This window comes from Triticum urartu, chromosome 7 (genome assembly GCF_003073215.2).
Source record: "Triticum urartu cultivar G1812 chromosome 7, Tu2.1, whole genome shotgun sequence".
Lineage (NCBI taxonomy): Eukaryota > Viridiplantae > Streptophyta > Magnoliopsida > Poales > Poaceae > Triticum > Triticum urartu.
In genome coordinates this window covers 658224339-658233812 of record NC_053028.1, presented here as the reverse complement: position 1 = coordinate 658233812, position 9474 = coordinate 658224339, and positions in this window count along the sequence as shown.

Sequence of the window (9474 nt, the reverse complement as noted above, 5' to 3'; positions counted from 1 at the left end):
ATTCCAGCGGGCTATGCTCGTGTCTTGGTTGATGAGGTGGTGGACCCATATTCAGGGTTACAGCTTGACATTCCTGGAGGTGACGACGAGCACACATTGGGAGAGGCCATACATCGTATCATCCTATGGAGAAAGTATTGCATCGTCTTTCGAAGGCCACCAACACCGTGTCACCCAACTCCTCGTCGAAGTTCACCACCGAGTCAGCAGACTCCCACTCCTCCAAGTCCACCAACGCGTGAGGCCACTCCTCCTCCAAGTCCGACACAGCGTCAGACGTCCACTCCTCCTCCAAGTCCGACACAACTTTAGGCCACTCCTCCTCCAAGTCCGGCACAGCTTCAGGCCACTCCTCCTCCTCCAACTCAGCCACGTCAGCCGTCTTCGCCGCCTCAGCAATCACGGAAGAGAGCTGCCTCAGCTATGGTGTGTAGCGGTACAAGTCGAGGTAGTATTGGAGGTACAGGCGGAGGCAAGCGATCTCAATATGGTCCAAGCAGCCTCGCGCCTCTTCCGCAGAGGCCTTACGACAAGTCCGAGGAGGAAAACGCAGCCATATCGAAGGCCGAGGTGGAAGCCCATTTTGCACCAAAACCGCCACCGCCGCCATGGGAGAAAGTGCCTGAGGAAAAGATTGACCACTTCATTCGTATGGATAGAGCACCAGCTCCCAAGCCTGTTGACACAGACTATGAGTGCCACCTCACGAAGTTAAATCGAGCACGTCTACAGAAAGAGGCGAGCTCGAGCTCGAGCAAATCAGCTGGCAAAAGGAGCGGTAAAACCGTTCCCCAGCTGGGAGAACAGGCGGCGTAATCAATCCCCCCGCTTGTTGTGCCAACAACACATGAGAGTACGCGCGCCCAATATTATTGTGGGCAATCCGTTAACGCTCCCGGGCTGGGCAATGTGGTAATAACCGAGGAGCATATTGAGCAGGCTAAAAGGCTCATGATCACTATTCGACAACTCCTCCATATCGAGCCCATGTCTCTGATTAGAGAGGAGGAAATAAAACGGAAATATGTCCGGGGCCAACCTTTGGTCGAGCCAGACGAGGTCAAGAAGCTCCCAACGAGAATGTATGAATTGCATCAATGGTACATGGACATTACCAAGATTTCCAATCGAGAGTCCCTCATGGTGAATGTCAAGAAGGATCATTACTACCATGAGAAAGTTGTGTCCGTTGAGTATTCAGAACTATTTCAGTTATACAATCAAGACGCACTCGACAAATCTATCGTCAGTTGCTATTGTCTATAAGTGATTTCTTTCTGTAATTTAAGTCTCAAGCTAGTTGTAGTGATCATTTTGATCAATCATTACCTGTAATTATCCTCACTGTATTCTTTTCTTTGGTATTATGCAAGATGAAGATTTATGAAATGAAAAAAGGTGGACGCTATGGCATTGGGTTCGTTGACCCAAATACCATTAATAAATACACATGGAAATTAGATCAATATTATGAGAAAATGGTAGAGGAAAGCATGCTAGAGTTCTTCAAGCGCCTCAATACCAATGAAGATATACTACTTCCTTACAACTTCGAGTGAGTCACACTGTCTTGTACTACAAATTCTGTTTTTGCCTACTAGCTAGCTACATGTTTTTGCTTACATATGCCCGCTTAATTAAGACATGCAAACGTGAGCGCATGCAGATTTCACTGGATCTTGTTAATCATTAAAGTTGATGAAGGAACAGTTGAAATACTGGACTCACTACTTAAAAAAGCAAGTGACTACACCATCTTGTTTGGGATAGTCAACAGGTAATTTCAATCATTATTAACTATATCTCAGCCTATTTAGTTCATCATTTCCTGATATGAACTATTTAATAACCCCTTTATTCATTTTATTTGTCGGCAGGCAGGGCTTGGGCAAAGTTCATCAGCGTCACTCCAGGCCAATGGAAAAAAAGCTGAAATGGTATCGACCCAAGGTAAGTAATTAAGTAGTACTAGCTAGCTAGCTGCCATCTCTTTAATTATCATTCTTGATTAATTATTATCTGATCAAATTCCATTCTCGTAAAGGCCCTGAAGCAGGCGCCGGGGAATAATCTATGTGCATACTACGTTTGCGAGAACATTCGCATGATGGCATCCGAAAGGAGCAGATCTCAAAGACAGGAGTGGGTACGTTTGTCAGAACACTATTCACAATTTTTACACCATTATCGATATCTAGTCACACAATTAATACACATGCATATTGATCTCCTTCTTAACAGTTCAAAGAGGTGCAGGAGCAGCTCCTATGAGAGGACCACATAGAAGCAATTCAAGAGGAAATAACGGGATTTTTGCTCGACCAGGTCATAGATCCCAAAGGAGAATACTATTACCCGCTACCGCCCCCATGAACCACTTCCAATTGTCATCGTGCTCCGAAGGCACCAATTAGGCTAATGCCACTGGCTCCGAAGGCACCAATTGGGAGAAATTGTATATAGCTACCTAATTGTATACATATATACATGTGTGTATATATGTGTGAATTAATGGTGGTTGTGAGACATTCGATGATATATATATATACATATATATGATCGGTTCTACTAGAAATTCTATTTATATATATATATATATGCATAACGTGTACAATATGTAGCATCGTAAAATACCAGCAAACGAAAAAGAATTAAATGAAAAACACAAAATTAAATGAAAAAGAAATCATAAACCCAAAACCCCCTAACCTTTTAATACCGGTTGGTGTCACCAACCGGTACTAAAGGGCTCCCTGCCCCCGGAGCTGGCTCGTGCCACGTGGTTGCCCTTTAGCACCGGTTCGTGCTGAACCGATACTAAAGGGGGGACCTTTAGTGCCCACACTTTAGTGCCGGTTACCGAACCGGCACTAAAGGGCCTTACGAACCGGTGTTATTGCCCGGTTCTGCACTAGTGGTGTGATACACGCATAAAGAGGTGTGAATGTGCAAAGGATCATGCATGAGTGAGACATAGACAGATGCTGATACGCTGTGTATACATGAGAGAACGGTCTTCTAGTTTACTTGTGTGTGTGTGTGTGAGAGAGAGAGAGGGGGGGAGAGAGGGGGAGAGAGAGGAGCATCCGTAACACAACAACCATCTCTCTCGATTCGTCCGTCCCTCGCACGGTCGCATGCAACACATGCATCAACGCGCACATTTTGACACCCTCACCCGGCCCCTGCCCACCTCAAGGCCCGCACAATCTCTTCGTGAATACCCATTTCTCTCCTTAGGTTTGTTTTCTCTCAATATCTGACACACACACACACACGCAACACAACACACACACTCCCCCGAGCACACAATTCATCCCCATCCAAGGTTATACGGCGACCACTCTCGCTTGTGCTTCTTTGCACCCCAACATGCACAACACCTCAATATTCAAAGAGGGCATCGAGCAGATCGAAGTCGGCGACCACACCGCGCTAGAGAATGCGGGGTCATTTGGCAGCAGGGTGATGTGACGACGACTGGCTGACTCCTCCCCCCACCCTCTCTCTCTCTCTCTTGTACAAAATTACCAATCCCTCTCTCCCCCGCACAAAATTGTTAATCCCTCAACCCACGAGATCCTTCCCCTCTCGTCCATGTTTTTCCAGCTCTCTCATCAAACATGTTGTCTCTTCTCCTTCCATGTATACAGAATCCAGATGCACATGCATCTCATGTATATTACATGTATCCATCTTTCTCACAGACCTAACTTCTTCCTCTCTCTCTCTCTCTCTCTCTCTCTGTCTCATTAGGTTTGTCTTCTACTCTCTCGTCCACATACATACAATCTTTCCCGCCCTATCTGCTCCATCTTCAAAAGATCTCTCTGCATGTTTCATTCACACATTGGGATATGTCAAAATGTTGCTTCTATAATGGCTGATGTAGAGTTATGGTTGTTTTTGTTGCATCCTACAAAGTAATAACTATGAAATGCATTTAGATTCTCATTTGACTGGGATTATGTGAGTTTGAGCATGTTGTGAAGTACTATAGACCTTGTATACATCTTGGGATTCGGCAATGATTGTAACTATTGAATTGTATAGACCATTACATTCGAAGTCAATAGCCTAATATATTTATTTCACAATTTCAACAAATGATTACTTCACTACAAACTAAGAAACAAATGTGTACTCCCTCCGTTTTTATTTAAGTCCACGTATTAGCATTGGTCAAAGTCAAGTTTTGTAAACTCTCAGAAAGATTATAACAAAAAATATTAACATATACAATAACAAATAAATACCATTAGATTCATTATTGAATGTACTTTCACATCATACATATTTGTTATGGTAAATGCTTATATTTTTCTATAAACTTGGTCAAACTTTAGGAAATCTGACTTCGGTCAAACCTAATATGCATAGTTTACTACTACTCGGTAGTTGCTTAGCCGAATCACTCAACATGCCACACGGGGAGTCCAGTGTCAAAAAATTTTGAGCTCTGCAGGAAAATCTCCCGCGACCCTGATTCGAGCAGTGGGAAGTTACCATCATAGCCTTCGGAATAGGCCTACGGATGACGCTTGGTAGGGGGTTGTTTTCGTAACTTCAGGTTCACCCTACCCAGCCAACCCCACATTCGTACTCCGTGGGCGCCAAAACACCCTCTCCACCCCACCCTCCTTCGTCCGCCGCTGTCCGCCACCCCATCCACTGACGTCCTCCTCCACCATGCCGGAGCTGATACCCCGACACTGCCGTCCATTACAAGAGATTGACCTCTCTCATCCACGGCTTCGGACCGGGATCCTTGCATCCCGTCCTCTCGCTTCATCCCCGTCATCGTCCACCTTGCCGGCGCCGCTCCTACGACAGTCTCGTCCACCGCGCCCCGCCGCCACCGTCTACCCTCCTAGATATGCTTCCACGCCGCCGACAGCCATCGCTACCGCGGCACCGTCAAATTATCAGCATATGCGTACACGGCGCCGCACCAGAGGCGGTACTCTTTCGTATCTGCTCAACTTATTTATCGCAGCAAGAAAATAGATCGCCACTGCTTTACTCTAATTTCTTTTCTTGGTTGCAAAGTTGCCTTTGTCCGGTTTGGACCTTCAGATCCGCCATGGCACGCTCAACACTATACTCCCAATGCTTATGGTTTTCCTCTTTTATATTCCACACTAATTAAATCACAGTAGACTAAATTTGAAAATTGCGTCAGTCGATTTTTTAGAGCTCGCCGGAGTTCGCCAGCGCGATCGAAGGGGCTCGGGTGGTTGTGGGGCCTCGCCGAACGAAGAAAACTCGACGCGGGTGGGGGTTGGGGTGGGGGTGGGGTGGCGGAGGAACACAGGCGGTGGGGCCAGTGGTCCGGCCGGCGGCCCGTGCGGTGTTCTGTATGGGAAGAGTCAGAGACGAGGAAGAAGAAGGGTTAGGAGACGTAGGATCTTCATCCAACCGCCTCAAATGGTCGAGAGACAGCTGGGAGTTGCATTCTTAATGCGCTCTGGTTCATCCATGTGTGGGCACTGCGCAACCAACATTTTATTATCCAAAATCTGCTTGCTCTTCTTTACCATGTTCCTCTTCCGTTCTTCTTTAATATGTACTCTCTCCGTTCCTAAATACAAGTCTTTGTATAAATTCCACCATGGACTACATATGGAGCAAAATGAGGGAACATACACTCTAAAATGTATCTGGATACATCTGTATGTGATCCATAGTGGAAATCTCTACCAAGACTTATATTTTGGAACGGAGGGAGTATGATAGTAGTACAGTATGTTCCTTGTACTGAAGATGAGCAGGGACATTTGCAGTGTAGAGGTCTATACGGTCGGTTGTGATGGACACTTTGAGCCTCTTTGATTCGTAGGATCTTGTAAACATAGGAATAGGAAAAGGATGAATGAGGGAAGGCCTTATTTGCAAATCTGGAGAGGGGTATGGGTATCTTTTTGCAAAATTCCCATTTGTTTGCCTCCTATCTGTCCGATATAAATCGGACGACCTATATTGCAAGAAAAAAAAGTATAGAGAAAAAAGTAGACAGTAAAGGAAGTAGAGATAAATATTAAATATTAAATATTAAATAAATATAACAGTAGAGAAGAGAGTAGAGATAGCATGTTGAGATTTTTAAAGCGTCGCGCGTTGCGATTCTGTTGGAGATGCTCTAACATGGCAGACGAGTGCTTTAATGTTGCCCACAAGATGCGCGAGTATTACTAGTAGTATATTTTTCTTGCCATGTTGAGATTTTAAAACCACGAGTGCGAACATGCAGAGGAGCAATGAAGACCAAACACGGGTTATTCGGGACATCTTCAAGGAGCATGCCAAGTTAAAGAGGAGCTGCACCGAACCTGTAAAACGAGCTTTGGTAAGTAACACCCTTTCAATTACTTTCGTGTAGCCTCATGTTCTTCGATGTGTATATGTTGTAGTTTCTGTTTCTCTTAAGCGTGGTGTTCTTTGATGTGTAATAAGAAGAGTCTTAATCATCCTAATGCTTTCGTTTTTAGCTTGATGTAGGAAGTGGGTGTTCTCACCTTGTAGTCTATTTTTATTTTTTTTCCTTTTGAATTCACTTCTCCGAGTTCTGTTTATCTGGCTTCTACTAAATGGATCTAGGTTGCTCTGATAATTGATCTAAAAAAGAAGTAACTTCATGTCAGGATGCAGTTCCTGCGAGGTGAGAAGTATGGTCAACCTCGAGATCATGTTTCCAAAATGAGGCTGGATTACACACAAGGTGCCAGTTCCCTAATGATGCTGGATTAGACACAAGGTGCAAATTCCCAGATGATGCTGGATTACACACAAGCCAGGTGGAGTCGTCAGCTATTCGTGTCCTCATGGCATTAGTAAAGGCTGAAAGAAAGTGTGCAGCAGCCCTTGAGAATGTAGCTGAGTTCATGAAGAAGCGAAAAGAGCAATCAGATGCTCTCTTTACACAAGCCAAAGAAGAGATGGAAGAAGCCAGAAATAAGCCAGCAGAGGTAGAGGAGGCTAGGCGTCTCCTGCTATCTAAAACTGTTGTCAATACAAAATTTCCTTCATAATAGCTAGGTTCAAATGTTTATCCAGTCAGCATGCCTGTGGTGATGTCCGTGCATCTACTGATGTGGCAAAAAATGTTTTTTTTTGGGTCATGTAATAACAGCAATTTCTTTCCAAACAATAACAGACGAACCATTGGACATGGTATAGTTCACGCGCAAGCCCGACATTCCAAGTTCAACTTCCACATCAAACTCATGTTCACAGATATCTGCACATTCATACATAATGTCCACAACCATGATTCACTTCAAAGCCAAAAAAAACTGTGAGGAGAGTTATAAATAAAGAAAATCCTCTACTAGTTCCTGCTACCAGTGCGAGCACAACAAGTCAAGACCATGCATAAATTAATTATATTTTAGTCATTTTTTGTGTTCTAAAATGCCTGCCGGCTCGCGGAAGGACGTGTTTCCGGCACATGCGCGGATTCAATGAAGGCGGGCGGGGCAGTCTTAAGCTGGTTGCACGTGGCGAGGAGGTGTGCTCAGCCAGGCCTGCAGCGAGTGCGACCCTCTTGGCCGGCGCGCCGGTTCAATGCCTGCGCTATGAGAGGTCGCGTCCGTGTCAGAGCAATCACTCCCTCCAGTCCTTTTTTGTTTGGGTATAACAAAATCTTGTTTTCCATTCACATTTTACAAGTAAAATTCGTGGACAAACTTTGACCCAAAGTACGATGGGGACTAGTAAACCAGAATGGACGTAGTAGTTTTTTTAATCAAAGAAGGGTTTCCCCTTCCGATTTTCATTACTGAAAACCAGCATCTAAATCTAAACCATAGTATTTTCCCTAGAACTACCAGTTTCAACATCTCGCAACATAAACCCATACAACCTCCATCCCAAAAAAACCATACAACCATACGCCAAGGAGGGACGTAGTACTATGAATTCCATTTTCGCTCCATACCAATCGTTCTAAAAACTACTTTCTACTTATAACGCGCCATTGAAAATCAGAACTCTTAACCCTGCTAAAAACGATATTTTAAACATGGCTACTCGATCTATGGCAACTGGCGAGCCACCGCGCTCCAAGTCGTTCACCTGTGGTCCCGACCATCAACTCCTACGGACCAAATTATCACGCGAGCTGACTATTCCTACAAAGGTGATCCACCACGTACCAGGTACCCGCGAATGCAGCAATCATGCACCTAGGGTTTTAGGGTTTATTTATTAACGTCACCTTTACGTAACACTCATGTGTGCGAGACAGTGAGAGGCCGACTACGTGTGTGCGCCTCTTCTCTTCGTATATGTACTCCACCGTTTGTCTGTTGTCCACAAAATTATAATAACTACTAGCAATGTGCCAATGCATTGCCACACGATCAAAGTAGACTAATACATATTCACTGATTTGATAGAAAAAAAGTCTAGTTTTGAAATACGTATATCACTAAAAATATGTTATGTTTCACTCAAAATATATTCCTTTGGCGGTTTTGATGAGATAAGGGAGGAATGTTGTTGGTTTCAAGATTCGAGAAGTGGTATATGTCTAATTTCTACTCTTACTAGTAAGATACCCGTGCGTTGCACGGAACATCAAGATCTTGTGGGAGAAAAGGATGAACGAGGGAAGGCCTTATCTGCAAATGTGGTGAAGAGTGCGGGTAAATTGCCATATTTTCCTTCCTATCTGTCAGATATAAATCAGACGACCTACATTGCAGGATGGCAGGCCCACCATCATCACCAACTCTATTTTTTATCCCTACTCTTATAAAAAGCATTGTCGGTAATGATCGTGTGCCTTCCATCCTGCAATGTAGGCCGTCGGATCTATATCTGACGGATAGGAAGGAAACTATGGCAATTTTGCAAAAAGATACCCACACCCCTCTCCACATTTGCAAATAAGGCCTTCCCTCGTTCATCCTTTTCCCCCACAAGATAAACTACTCATACAAATGCATCTTGATGTTCCGTGCAACGCATGGGCATCTTGCTAGTTGTTGCAAAAAGCCCATGTGTGTGTGAGAGAGAGGGAGAGTGGAGGAGGACGGAGTGCATGTGTGACAAAGACACAAGGAGTGTGTGTGTGTGATAGGTATCCGCTTAAAATGAGGTGATAGTGTGTGTGCACGATCGAGAGGGCGTGTCTCAAGAAGGGAAGAAAAATCTACATAGATACAAGGAGCGGGAGAGAGACATGTATGCGATGGTGGAAGCACGAGTGTGCGGGTGTATAAACTTATCTAGAGGCTAGCTAGTCGATAAATATTTGTGAGAGAAATACGAGTCGGGATGCGAAAGCAAGAGTTTTGTGTGTGAGAGAGAGAGACAGTATTCCGGAAGGGGAGTGGAAGCAGGAGTTGTGTGTGTGTGTGTGTGTGTCTGTGAGAGAGAGAGGAGACGGTAGTCGGGGTTGTCTGATCGGTAAACAAATGAATAATGTCAGTCTGGGATGGAGATGAAAAGGAGACCGCAACAAATGTTGTG